A 14,126-nucleotide genomic window follows, 5' to 3' on the forward strand; every position below is an offset into this window, starting at 1 on the left:
TATGACTAATGGTGACAAAGGTTTTTCCACCTGCCTTATCGATTTGTTGCAGTTTGCCCTTACGCACAATTTTTTCACTTTCAATGGCTCCTTCTACCTACAGCTCCGGGGGACAGCTATGGGGGTGGCCTGTGCGCCCTCATACCCCAATCTCTTCCTGGGGCTGTGCGAGAGGGAGCTATTTATGTCTGATAGCCATGCGCAGATGGACCGGGTCATTTTCTGGGCCCGGTACATCGACGATATTTTTCTCATATGGCAGGGCACCTCTGACACACTCTGTCGATTTATGGAGGGTCTAAATGACAACAAATACAACATCCATTTGACCTTCAAACACGACAAAGATCAAATAGAGTTTCTAGACGTCTTGATTAGACGCGACTCTTTGGGCTTCCTACAAACTAATATATACAGGAAGGAGACTGCTGTTAACGCACTCTTACATGCATCATCTTCTCATCCTCCTCAGACAATCAAAGCAATACCTACTAGTCATTTTATGTGTTCCACCAATGAAGACTTTGAGGCCCAGTCGAATATTCTACAACAACGGTTTTTGGAAAGAGGATACAGCAAGAGATCAGTGAAGAAGGCATATAACCGTGCAAAACACTCAGCACGACAAGACCTTATCCATCCTAAGCCAAAAAAGGAAACAACTGATACGGTAAGATACATCACCCACTACCACTCACAGTGGCAATATATGCGGGAGGTGCTGCAGAGATTTTGGCCGATATTGAGGGCGGATCCAATATTGGATAAGATTTTGCCACCACATCAATCTTTGGTGGCTAGGAGAGTGAAAAACTTGGGGGATCATTTGGTAAGATCTTACTATGCCCCTCAAGCGCAAGGTACAATCTTTGGCTCTAGGGGGCCTAAATGGGGTTGTTCCCCCTGTGGCAAGTGTGTGGCATGTGACAACATTTTAAGAACCACAGATTTTACCAACTCCATGCAGACCAAATGATACAAAATTACCCATTGCATTTCATGCACTACTAAGTAATTTATCACGCCACTTGCCCATGCCCAAAAATTTATATTGGCCTTTATATTTATATATTTATATTTATATTTATATTGACAAGTAGGGAACTAAAGATACGAGTCTGTGAACACGTTCGAGATATTATAAAATCCAAAGATTCTACTGATCTAACCAGTCTCAAACCTATCCCCAAGCACTTTAAGAGGTTCCATGAAAGTTTGTGGGATTGACCATATAGATCTGGGGATGCGAGGGGGCAATATGATGAAGTGTCTGGCCCAACGTGAGACAAAGTGGATTTGGACACTGGATACTATGCAACCTAAAGGCCTCAATTATGCTCTGTCTTACGCCCCATTTTTGCAGTGAGCATTAACACTTTTTTTACTTCTTCGTTTATTTAGGTTTTTATTGTTTATTTATGTTCACTCAGATCTGCTATTAACATTGCCTTTCTATATTTAGGTTAATATATTCGCACTCACCTTTTTATATGGACCTTGGATGTATTTGACTGGACTTCTCCTGTTATCATGATCCTAATCGAAGATGGAGACGTTGTTTGATCCCCCGTTTATCACTTGAGGATTAATTCACTAATGTATTATTATTATTTTTAATTTTATTTCAGCATTTATTTATCATCATTCTAGTATTTATTCATCATCATTCACAAGCATTCTTTATTTCACTCATTACTTCAATTACTTTTCACATACTTTAATACTAGTTTTTCACCATCACTGGTTATATTTATTATATACATTTTTTATGTTTCACATTATCTTTGTTTTTGGGATCATTTTTTGTATCCCATTATGGCTTATTTGGCCATTCACCAATATTGAACCTATTGTGGTTTTACTATATACATATCTTTTTTTGTTTAAATCCACTTGTCCTCCTCACAATCATTATTTTGTTACAATATTATGCACTTTTTTTCATTCCAACTTGGGGTTACCATGTCTTTTGGTCCGCCTTCTATCTTCTGACGTTTGCCGATCATGTGATCGCAATTTGCGATCATGTGATCTATCCCTTTGACGTCGGCGGCCGCGTGACAGGCCATCACGTGATCGCCGGTCGTCTCGGATCATGACATCACCCAAGGTCCTTGTTAGATCTTCCGGTGAACACAGTAGTGGCCTCGCGATTGGCCACCGCACGGTCCCTCTGTGACTCCACCTTCTAGAAGGGCCGTGATAGATGGTTTCATCTATACCATCTGTTCCTAATTTATCTCAATTTAGCTGTACCTGATTGGAGGAGTATTAATTTAAATAGAGCCCCTCCAGTAGAAAGAACCGTGCCCCCAGAGGAAGGTTTCCACCGAAACGCACGTCGGGGTGTGCGGTCTTCCTGTGGAGTTATTACTTTGATTTATGGTATGTGACTATTTACATCTACATTGAGTCTATAATATATATTATTTATAAGCCTCTGAGTAGGATAGTGCTGCGATTCTTGCCATTTACATGTGGCTTGTAGAGATGTTCCGAACTATTCGCCGGTGAACAGTTCCAGGCGAACATCGCTTATTCGCGTTCGCCGCGGCGGGCGAACATATGCGATGTTCGGTCTGCCTCCTATACGTCATCATTGAGCAAACTTTGACCCTGTACCTCACAGTCAGCAGACACATTCCAGCCAATGAGCAGCTTACCCTCCCTCCCAGACCCTCCCACCTCCTATCAAAAAGCAAGGACAGCATCCATCTTAGATTTATTCGGAAGCTGCAGTGTTAGTGAGAGGAGGGACAGTGCAGCTGCTACTGATTTAATAGGGAAATCGATAGTAAGGCCAGTGTATTCAGTGTCCACTCCAGTCCTCAAAGACTCATCTGATCTGCTGTAAGGACAGCGTCCTGACAGCACCCCAAAAAGCCCTTTTAGGGCTAGTACATCAGCCTGCTTTTTTCTTCTTCTCTGTAATCTAATTGCAGTTGCCTGCCAGCGTGTGTGTCAGGACTACAGTGTGTACTGTGCCCACTACTGCCAGTGCCCAGTGCCACCACTCATATCTGGTGTCACAGTAACTTGCATTTAAAAAAAAAAAACTTTTTTCACTGTAATCTAATTGCAGTTGCCTGCAAGCGTGTGTGTCAGGCCTAGAGCGTGTACTGTGCCCACTACTGCCAGTGCCCAGTGCCACCACTCATATCTGGTGTCACAGTAGCTTGCATTTAAAAAAAATAATACTTTTTTTTACTGTAATCTAATTGCAGTTGCCTGCAAGCGTGTGTGTCAGGCCTACAGCGTGTACTGTGCCCACTACTGCCAGTGCCCACTGCCACCACTCATATCTGGTGTCACAGTAGCTTGCATTAAAAAAATAAAAACAATTTTTACTGTAATCTAATTGCAGTTGCCTGCAAGCGTGTGTATCAGGCCTACAACGTGTACTGTGCCCAATACTGCCAGTGCCCAGTGCCACCACTCATATCTGGTGTCACAGTAGCTTGCATTTAAAAAATAAAGACAATTTTCTCACTGTAATCTAATTGCATTTGCCTAAAAGCATGTGTATCAGGCCTACAGTGTGTACTGTGCCCACTACTGCCAGTGTCCAGTGCCACCACTCATATCTGGTGTCACAGTAGCTTGCATTTAAAAAAAATAAATAAAAATTCACTGTAATCTAATTGCAGTTGCCTGCAAGCGTGTGTGTCAGGCCTAGAGCGTGTACTGTGCCCACTACTGCCAGTGCCCAGTGCCACCACTCATATCTGGTGTCACAGTAGCTTGCATTTAAAAAAAATAATACTTTTTTTTACTGTAATCTAATTGCAGTTGCCTGCAAGCGTGTGTGTCAGGCCTACAGCGTGTACTGTGCCCACTACTGCCAGTGCCCACTGCCACCACTCATATCTGGTGTCACAGTAGCTTGCATTAAAAAAATAAAAACAATTTTTACTGTAATCTAATTGCAGTTGCCTGCAAGCGTGTGTATCAGGCCTACAACGTGTACTGTGCCCAATACTGCCAGTGCCCAGTGCCACCATTCATATCTGGTGTCACAGTAGCTTGCATTTAAAAAATAAAAACTATTTTTTCACTGTAATCTAATTGCAGTTGCCTGCAAGCGTGTGTGTCAGGCCTACAGCGTGTACTGTGCCCACTACTGCCAGTGCCCAGTGCCACCACTCATATCTGGTGTCACAGTAGCTTGCATTTAAAAAAAAAAATACTTTTATTTACTGTAATCTAATTGCAGTTGCCTGCAAGCGTGTGTATCAGGCCTACAACGTGTACTGTGCCCACTAGTGCCAGTGCCCAGTGCCACCATTCATATCTGGTGTCACAGTAGCTTGCATTTAAAAAATAAAAACATTTTTTCACTGTAATCTAATTGCAGTTGCCTGCAAGCGTGTGTATCAGGCCTACAACGTGTACTGTGCCCAATACTGCCAGTGCCCAGTGCCACCATTCATATCTGGTGTCACAGTAGCTTGCATTTAAAAAATAAAAACAATTTTTTCACTGTAATCTAATTGCAGTTGCCTGCAAGCGTGTGTGTCAGGCCTACAGCATGTACTGTGCCCACTACTGCCAGTGCCCAGTGCCACCACTCATATCTGGTGTCACAGTAGCTTGCGTTTAAAAAATAAAAACAATTTTTTCACTGTAATCTAATTGCAGTTGCCTGCAAGCGTGTGTGTCAGGCCTACAGTGTGTACTGTGCCCACTACTGCCAGTGCCCAGTGCCACCACTCATATCTGGTGTCACCGTAGCTTGCATTTAAAAAATGAAAACAATTTTTTCACTGTAATCTAATTGCAGTTGCCTGCAAGCGTGTGTATCAGGCCTACAATGTGTACTGTGCCCACTACTGCCAGTGCCCAGTGCCACCACTCATATCTGGTGTCACAGTAGCTTGCATTTAAAAAATAAAAACATTTTTTTTCACTGTAATCTAATTGCAGTTGCCTGCAAGTGTGTGTGTCAGGCCTACAGCGTGTACTGTGCCCACTACTGCCAGTGCCACCACTCATATCTGGTGTCACAGTAACTTGCATTTTAAAAAAAAAACTTTTTTCACTGTAATCTAATTGCAGTTGCCTGCAAGCGTGTGTGTCAGGCCTAGAGCGTGTACTGTGCCCACTACTGCCAGTGCCCAGTGCCACCACTCATATCTGGTGTCACAGTAGCTTGCATTTAAAAAAAATAATACTTTTTTTTACTGTAATCTAATTGCAGTTGCCTGCAAGCGTGTGTGTCAGGCCTACAGCGTGTACTGTGCCCACTACTGCCAGTGCCCAGTGCCACCACTCATATCTGGTGTCACAGTAGCTTGCGTTAGAAAAATAAAAACAATTTTTTCACTGTAATCTAATTGCAGTTGCCTGCAAGCGTGTGTATCAGGCCTACAACGTGTACTGTGCCCACTACTGCCAGTGCCCAGTGCCACCACTCATATCTGGTGTCACTGTAGCTTGCATTTAAAAAAAAATAATAATAATTTTCACTGTAATCTAATTGCAGTTGCCTGCAAGTGTGTGTGTCAGGCCTACAGCGTGTACTGTGCCCACTACTGCCAGTGCCACCACTCATATCTGGTGTCACAGTAGCTTGCATTTAAAAAATAAAGACAATTTTCTCACTGTAATCTAATTGCAGTTGCCTAAAAGCATGTGTATCAGGCCTACAGTGTGTACTGTGCCCACTACTGCCAGTGTCCCGTGCCACCACTCATATCTGGTGTCACAGTAGCTTGCATTTAAAAAAAATAAATAAAAATTCACTGTAATCTAATTGCAGTTGCCTGCAAGCGTGTGTGTCAGGCCTAGAGCGTGTACTGTGCCCACTACTGCCAGTGCCCAGTGCCACCACTCATATCTGGTGTCACAGTAGCTTGCATTTAAAAAAAATAATACTTTTTTTTACTGTAATCTAATTGCAGTTGCCTGCAAGCGTGTGTGTCAGGCCTACAGCGTGTACTGTGCCCACTACTGCCAGTGCCCACTGCCACCACTCATATCTGGTGTCACAGTAGCTTGCATTAAAAAAATAAAAACAATTTTTACTGTAATCTAATTGCAGTTGCCTGCAAGCGTGTGTATCAGGCCTACAACGTGTACTGTGCCCAATACTGCCAGTGCCCAGTGCCACCATTCATATCTGGTGTCACAGTAGCTTGCATTTAAAAAATAAAAACTATTTTTTCACTGTAATCTAATTGCAGTTGCCTGCAAGCGTGTGTGTCAGGCCTACAGCGTGTACTGTGCCCACTACTGCCAGTGCCCAGTGCCACCACTCATATCTGGTGTCACAGTAGCTTGCATTTAAAAAAAATAATACTTTTATTTACTGTAATCTAATTGCAGTTGCCTACAAGCGTGTGTATCAGGCCTACAACGTGTACTGTGCCCACTAGTGCCAGTGCCCAGTGCCACCATTCATATCTGGTGTCACAGTAGCTTGCATTTAAAAAATAAAAACATTTTTTCACTGTAATCTAATTGCAGTTGCCTGCAAGCGTGTGTGTCAGGCCTACAGCATGTACTGTGCCCACTACTGCCAGTGCCCAGTGCCACCACTCATATCTGGTGTCACAGTAGCTTGCGTTTAAAAAATAAAAACAATTTTTTCACTGTAATCTAATTGCAGTTGCCTGCAAGCGTGTGTGTCAGGCCTACAGTGTGTACTGTGCCCACTACTGCCAGTGCCCAGTGCCACCACTCATATCTGGTGTCACCGTAGCTTGCATTTAAAAAATGAAAACAATTTTTTCACTGTAATCTAATTGCAGTTGCCTGCAAGCGTGTGTATCAGGCCTACAACGTGTACTGTGCCCACTACTGCCAGTGCCCAGTGCCACCACTCATATCTGGTGTCACAGTAGCTTGCATTTAAAAAATAAAAACATTTTTTTTCACTGTAATCTAATTGCAGTTGCCTGCAAGTGTGTGTGTCAGGCCTACAGCGTGTACTGTGCCCACTACTGCCAGTGCCACCACTCATATCTGGTGTCACAGTAGCTTGCATTTAAAAAATAAAGACAATTTTCTCACTGTAATCTAATTGCAGTTGCCTAAAAGCGTGTGTATCAGGCCTACAGTGTGTACTGTGCCCACTACTGCCAGTGTCCAGTGCCACCACTCATATCTGGTGTCACAGTAGCTTGCATTTAAAAAAAATAAAAATAAATTCACTGTAATCTAATTGCAGTTGCCTGCAAGCGTGTGTATCAGACCTACAACGTGTACAGTGCCCACTACTGCCAGTGCCCAGTGCCACCACTCATATCTGGTGCCACAGTAGCTTGCATTTAAAAAATAAAAACTTTTTTTTCACTGTAATCTAATTGCAGTTGCCTGCAAGCGTGTGTGTCAGGCATACAGTGTGTACTGTGCCCACTACTGCCAGTGCCCAGTGCCACCACTCATATCTGGTGTCACAGTAACTTGCATTTAAAAAAAAAAAACTTTTTTCACTGTAATCTAATTGCAGTTGCCTGCAAGCGTGTGTGTCAGGCCTAGAGCGTGTACTGTGCCCACTACTGCCAGTGCCCAGTGCCACCACTCATATCTGGTGTCACAGTAGCTTGCATTTAAAAAAAATAATACTTTTTTTTACTGTAATCTAATTGCAGTTGCCTGCAAGCGTGTGTGTCAGGCCTACAGCGTGTACTGTGCCCACTACTGCCAGTGCCCACTGCCACCACTCATATCTGGTGTCACAGTAGCTTGCATTAAAAAAATAAAAACAATTTTTACTGTAATCTAATTGCAGTTGCCTGCAAGCGTGTGTATCAGGCCTACAACGTGTACTGTGCCCAATACTGCCAGTGCCCAGTGCCACCACTCATATCTGGTGTCACAGTAGCTTGCATTTAAAAAATAAAGACAATTTTCTCACTGTAATCTAATTGCATTTGCCTAAAAGCATGTGTATCAGGCCTACAGTGTGTACTGTGCCCACTACTGCCAGTGTCCAGTGCCACCACTCATATCTGGTGTCACAGTAGCTTGCATTTAAAAAAAATAAATAAAAATTCACTGTAATCTAATTGCAGTTGCCTGCAAGCGTGTGTGTCAGGCCTAGAGCGTGTACTGTGCCCACTACTGCCAGTGCCCAGTGCCACCACTCATATCTGGTGTCACAGTAGCTTGCATTTAAAAAAAATAATACTTTTTTTTACTGTAATCTAATTGCAGTTGCCTGCAAGCGTGTGTGTCAGGCCTACAGCGTGTACTGTGCCCACTACTGCCAGTGCCCACTGCCACCACTCATATCTGGTGTCACAGTAGCTTGCATTAAAAAAATAAAAACAATTTTTACTGTAATCTAATTGCAGTTGCCTGCAAGCGTGTGTATCAGGCCTACAACGTGTACTGTGCCCAATACTGCCAGTGCCCAGTGCCACCATTCATATCTGGTGTCACAGTAGCTTGCATTTAAAAAATAAAAACTATTTTTTCACTGTAATCTAATTGCAGTTGCCTGCAAGCGTGTGTGTCAGGCCTACAGCGTGTACTGTGCCCACTACTGCCAGTGCCCAGTGCCACCACTCATATCTGGTGTCACAGTAGCTTGCATTTAAAAAAAAAAATACTTTTATTTACTGTAATCTAATTGCAGTTGCCTGCAAGCGTGTGTATCAGGCCTACAACGTGTACTGTGCCCACTAGTGCCAGTGCCCAGTGCCACCATTCATATCTGGTGTCACAGTAGCTTGCATTTAAAAAATAAAAACATTTTTTCACTGTAATCTAATTGCAGTTGCCTGCAAGCGTGTGTATCAGGCCTACAACGTGTACTGTGCCCAATACTGCCAGTGCCCAGTGCCACCATTCATATCTGGTGTCACAGTAGCTTGCATTTAAAAAATAAAAACAATTTTTTCACTGTAATCTAATTGCAGTTGCCTGCAAGCGTGTGTGTCAGGCCTACAGCATGTACTGTGCCCACTACTGCCAGTGCCCAGTGCCACCACTCATATCTGGTGTCACAGTAGCTTGCATTTAAAAAATAAAAACAATTTTTTCACTGTAATCTAATTGCAGTTGCCTGCAAGCGTGTGTGTCAGGCCTACAGTGTGTACTGTGCCCACTACTGCCAGTGCCCAGTGCCACCACTCATATCTGGTGTCACCGTAGCTTGCATTTAAAAAATGAAAACAATTTTTTCACTGTAATCTAATTGCAGTTGCCTGCAAGCGTGTGTATCAGGCCTACAATGTGTACTGTGCCCACTACTGCCAGTGCCCAGTGCCACCACTCATATCTGGTGTCACAGTAGCTTGCATTTAAAAAATAAAAACATTTTTTTTCACTGTAATCTAATTGCAGTTGCCTGCAAGTGTGTGTGTCAGGCCTACAGCGTGTACTGTGCCCACTACTGCCAGTGCCACCACTCATATCTGGTGTCACAGTAACTTGCATTTTAAAAAAAAAACTTTTTTCACTGTAATCTAATTGCAGTTGCCTGCAAGCGTGTGTGTCAGGCCTAGAGCGTGTACTGTGCCCACTACTGCCAGTGCCCAGTGCCACCACTCATATCTGGTGTCACAGTAGCTTGCATTTAAAAAAAATAATACTTTTTTTTACTGTAATCTAATTGCAGTTGCCTGCAAGCGTGTGTGTCAGGCCTACAGCGTGTACTGTGCCCACTACTGCCAGTGCCCAGTGCCACCACTCATATCTGGTGTCACAGTAGCTTGCGTTAAAAAAATAAAAACAATTTTTTCACTGTAATCTAATTGCAGTTGCCTGCAAGCGTGTGTATCAGGCCTACAACGTGTACTGTGCCCACTACTGCCAGTGCCCAGTGCCACCACTCATATCTGGTGTCACTGTAGCTTGCATTTAAAAAAAAATAATAATAATTTTCACTGTAATCTAATTGCAGTTGCCTGCAAGTGTGTGTGTCAGGCCTACAGCGTGTACTGTGCCCACTACTGCCAGTGCCACCACTCATATCTGGTGTCACAGTAGCTTGCATTTAAAAAATAAAGACAATTTTCTCACTGTAATCTAATTGCAGTTGCCTAAAAGCATGTGTATCAGGCCTACAGTGTGTACTGTGCCCACTACTGCCAGTGTCCCGTGCCACCACTCATATCTGGTGTCACAGTAGCTTGCATTTAAAAAAAATAAATAAAAATTCACTGTAATCTAATTGCAGTTGCCTGCAAGCGTGTGTGTCAGGCCTAGAGCGTGTACTGTGCCCACTACTGCCAGTGCCCAGTGCCACCACTCATATCTGGTGTCACAGTAGCTTGCATTTAAAAAAAATAATACTTTTTTTTACTATAATCTAATTGCAGTTGCCTGCAAGCGTGTGTGTCAGGCCTACAGCGTGTACTGTGCCCACTACTGCCAGTGCCCACTGCCACCACTCATATCTGGTGTCACAGTAGCTTGCATTAAAAAAATAAAAACAATTTTTTCTGTAATCTAATTGCAGTTGCCTGCAAGCGTGTGTATCAGGCCTACAACGTGTACTGTGCCCAATACTGCCAGTGCCCAGTGCCACCATTCATATCTGGTGTCACAGTAGCTTGCATTTAAAAAATAAAAACTATTTTTTCACTGTAATCTAATTGCAGTTGCCTGCAAGCGTGTGTGTCAGGCCTACAGCGTGTACTGTGCCCACTACTGCCAGTGCCCAGTGCCACCACTCATATCTGGTGTCACAGTAGCTTGCATTTAAAAAAAATAATACTTTTATTTACTGTAATCTAATTGCAGTTGCCTACAAGCGTGTGTATCAGGCCTACAACGTGTACTGTGCCCACTAGTGCCAGTGCCCAGTGCCACCATTCATATCTGGTGTCACAGTAGCTTGCATTTAAAAAATAAAAACATTTTTTCACTGTAATCTAATTGCAGTTGCCTGCAAGCGTGTGTGTCAGGCCTACAGCATGTACTGTGCCCACTACTGCCAGTGCCCAGTGCCACCACTCATATCTGGTGTCACAGTAGCTTGCGTTTAAAAAATAAAAACAATTTTTTCACTGTAATCTAATTGCAGTTGCCTGCAAGCGTGTGTGTCAGGCCTACAGTGTGTACTGTGCCCACTACTGCCAGTGCCCAGTGCCACCACTCATATCTGGTGTCACCGTAGCTTGCATTTAAAAAATGAAAACAATTTTTTCACTGTAATCTAATTGCAGTTGCCTGCAAGCGTGTGTATCAGGCCTACAACGTGTACTGTGCCCACTACTGCCAGTGCCCAGTGCCACCACTCATATCTGGTGTCACAGTAGCTTGCATTTAAAAAATAAAAACATTTTTTTTCACTGTAATCTAATTGCAGTTGCCTGCAAGTGTGTGTGTCAGGCCTACAGCGTGTACTGTGCCCACTACTGCCAGTGCCACCACTCATATCTGGTGTCACAGTAGCTTGCATTTAAAAAATAAAGACAATTTTCTCACTGTAATCTAATTGCAGTTGCCTAAAAGCGTGTGTATCAGGCCTACAGTGTGTACTGTGCCCACTACTGCCAGTGTCCAGTGCCACCACTCATATCTGGTGTCACAGTAGCTTGCATTTAAAAAAAATAAAAATAAATTCACTGTAATCTAATTGCAGTTGCCTGCAAGCGTGTGTATCAGACCTACAACGTGTACAGTGCCCACTACTGCCAGTGCCCAGTGCCACCACTCATATCTGGTGCCACAGTAGCTTGCATTTAAAAAATAAAAACTTTTTTTTCACTGTAATCTAATTGCAGTTGCCTGCAAGCGTGTGTGTCAGGCATACAGTGTGTACTGTGCCCACTACTGCCAGTGCCCAGTGCCACCACTCATATCTGGTGTCACAGTAGCTTGCATTTAAAAAATAAAAACTTTTTTTTCACTGTAATCTAATTGCAGTTGCCTGCACGCGTGTGTGTCAAGCCTACAGTGTGTACTGTGCCCACTACTGCCAGTGCCCAGTGCCACCACTCATACCTGGTGTCACAGTAGCTTGCATTTAAAAAATAAAAACAATTTTTTCACTGTAATCTAATTGCAGTTGCCTGCAAGCGTGTGTGTCAGGCCTACAGTGTGTACTGTGCCCACTACTGCCAGTGCCCAGTGCCACCACTCATATCTGGTGTCACAGTAGCTTGCATTTAAAAAATAAAAACATTTTTTTTCACTGTAATCTAATTGCAGTTGCCTGCAAGTGTGTGTGTCAGGCCTACAGCGTGTACTGTGCCCACTACTGCCAGTGCCACCACTCATATCTGGTGTCACAGTAACTTGCATTTTAAAAAAAAAACTTTTTTCACTGTAATCTAATTGCAGTTGCCTGCAAGCGTGTGTGTCAGGCCTAGAGCGTGTACTGTGCCCACTACTGCCAGTGCCCAGTGCCACCACTCATATCTGGTGTCACAGTAGCTTGCATTTAAAAAAAATAATACTTTTTTTTACTGTAATCTAATTGCAGTTGCCTGCAAGCGTGTGTGTCAGGCCTACAGCGTGTACTGTGCCCACTACTGCCAGTGCCCAGTGCCACCACTCATATCTGGTGTCACAGTAGCTTGCGTTAGAAAAATAAAAACAATTTTTTCACTGTAATCTAATTGCAGTTGCCTGCAAGCGTGTGTATCAGGCCTACAACGTGTACTGTGCCCACTACTGCCAGTGCCCAGTGCCACCACTCATATCTGGTGTCACTGTAGCTTGCATTTAAAAAAAAATAATAATAATTTTCACTGTAATCTAATTGCAGTTGCCTGCAAGTGTGTGTGTCAGGCCTACAGCGTGTACTGTGCCCACTACTGCCAGTGCCACCACTCATATCTGGTGTCACAGTAGCTTGCATTTAAAAAATAAAGACAATTTTCTCACTGTAATCTAATTGCAGTTGCCTAAAAGCATGTGTATCAGGCCTACAGTGTGTACTGTGCCCACTACTGCCAGTGTCCCGTGCCACCACTCATATCTGGTGTCACAGTAGCTTGCATTTAAAAAAAATAAATAAAAATTCACTGTAATCTAATTGCAGTTGCCTGCAAGCGTGTGTGTCAGGCCTAGAGCGTGTACTGTGCCCACTACTGCCAGTGCCCAGTGCCACCACTCATATCTGGTGTCACAGTAGCTTGCATTTAAAAAAAATAATACTTTTTTTTACTGTAATCTAATTGCAGTTGCCTGCAAGCGTGTGTGTCAGGCCTACAGCGTGTACTGTGCCCACTACTGCCAGTGCCCACTGCCACCACTCATATCTGGTGTCACAGTAGCTTGCATTAAAAAAATAAAAACAATTTTTACTGTAATCTAATTGCAGTTGCCTGCAAGCGTGTGTATCAGGCCTACAACGTGTACTGTGCCCAATACTGCCAGTGCCCAGTGCCACCATTCATATCTGGTGTCACAGTAGCTTGCATTTAAAAAATAAAAACTATTTTTTCACTGTAATCTAATTGCAGTTGCCTGCAAGCGTGTGTGTCAGGCCTACAGCGTGTACTGTGCACACTACTGCCAGTGCCCAGTGCCACCACTCATATCTGGTGTCACAGTAGCTTGCATTTAAAAAAAATAATACTTTTATTTACTGTAATCTAATTGCAGTTGCCTACAAGCGTGTGTATCAGGCCTACAACGTGTACTGTGCCCACTAGTGCCAGTGCCCAGTGCCACCATTCATATCTGGTGTCACAGTAGCTTGCATTTAAAAAATAAAAACATTTTTTCACTGTAATCTAATTGCAGTTGCCTGCAAGCGTGTGTGTCAGGCCTACAGCATGTACTGTGCCCACTACTGCCAGTGCCCAGTGCCACCACTCATATCTGGTGTCACAGTAGCTTGCGTTTAAAAAATAAAAACAATTTTTTCACTGTAATCTAATTGCAGTTGCCTGCAAGCGTGTGTGTCAGGCCTACAGTGTGTACTGTGCCCACTACTGCCAGTGCCCAGTGCCACCACTCATATCTGGTGTCACCGTAGCTTGCATTTAAAAAATGAAAACAATTTTTTCACTGTAATCTAATTGCAGTTGCCTGCAAGCGTGTGTATCAGGCCTACAACGTGTACTGTGCCCACTACTGCCAGTGCCCAGTGCCACCACTCATATCTGGTGTCACAGTAGCTTGCATTTAAAAAATAAAAACATTTTTTTTCACTGTAATCTAATTGCAGTTGCCTGCAAGTGTGTGTGTCAGGCCTACAGCGTGTACTGTGCCCACTACTG

The sequence above is a fragment of the Bufo bufo genome, chromosome 5, assembly GCF_905171765.1.
Source record: "Bufo bufo chromosome 5, aBufBuf1.1, whole genome shotgun sequence".
NCBI classification, from domain to species: Eukaryota; Metazoa; Chordata; class Amphibia; order Anura; family Bufonidae; genus Bufo; species Bufo bufo.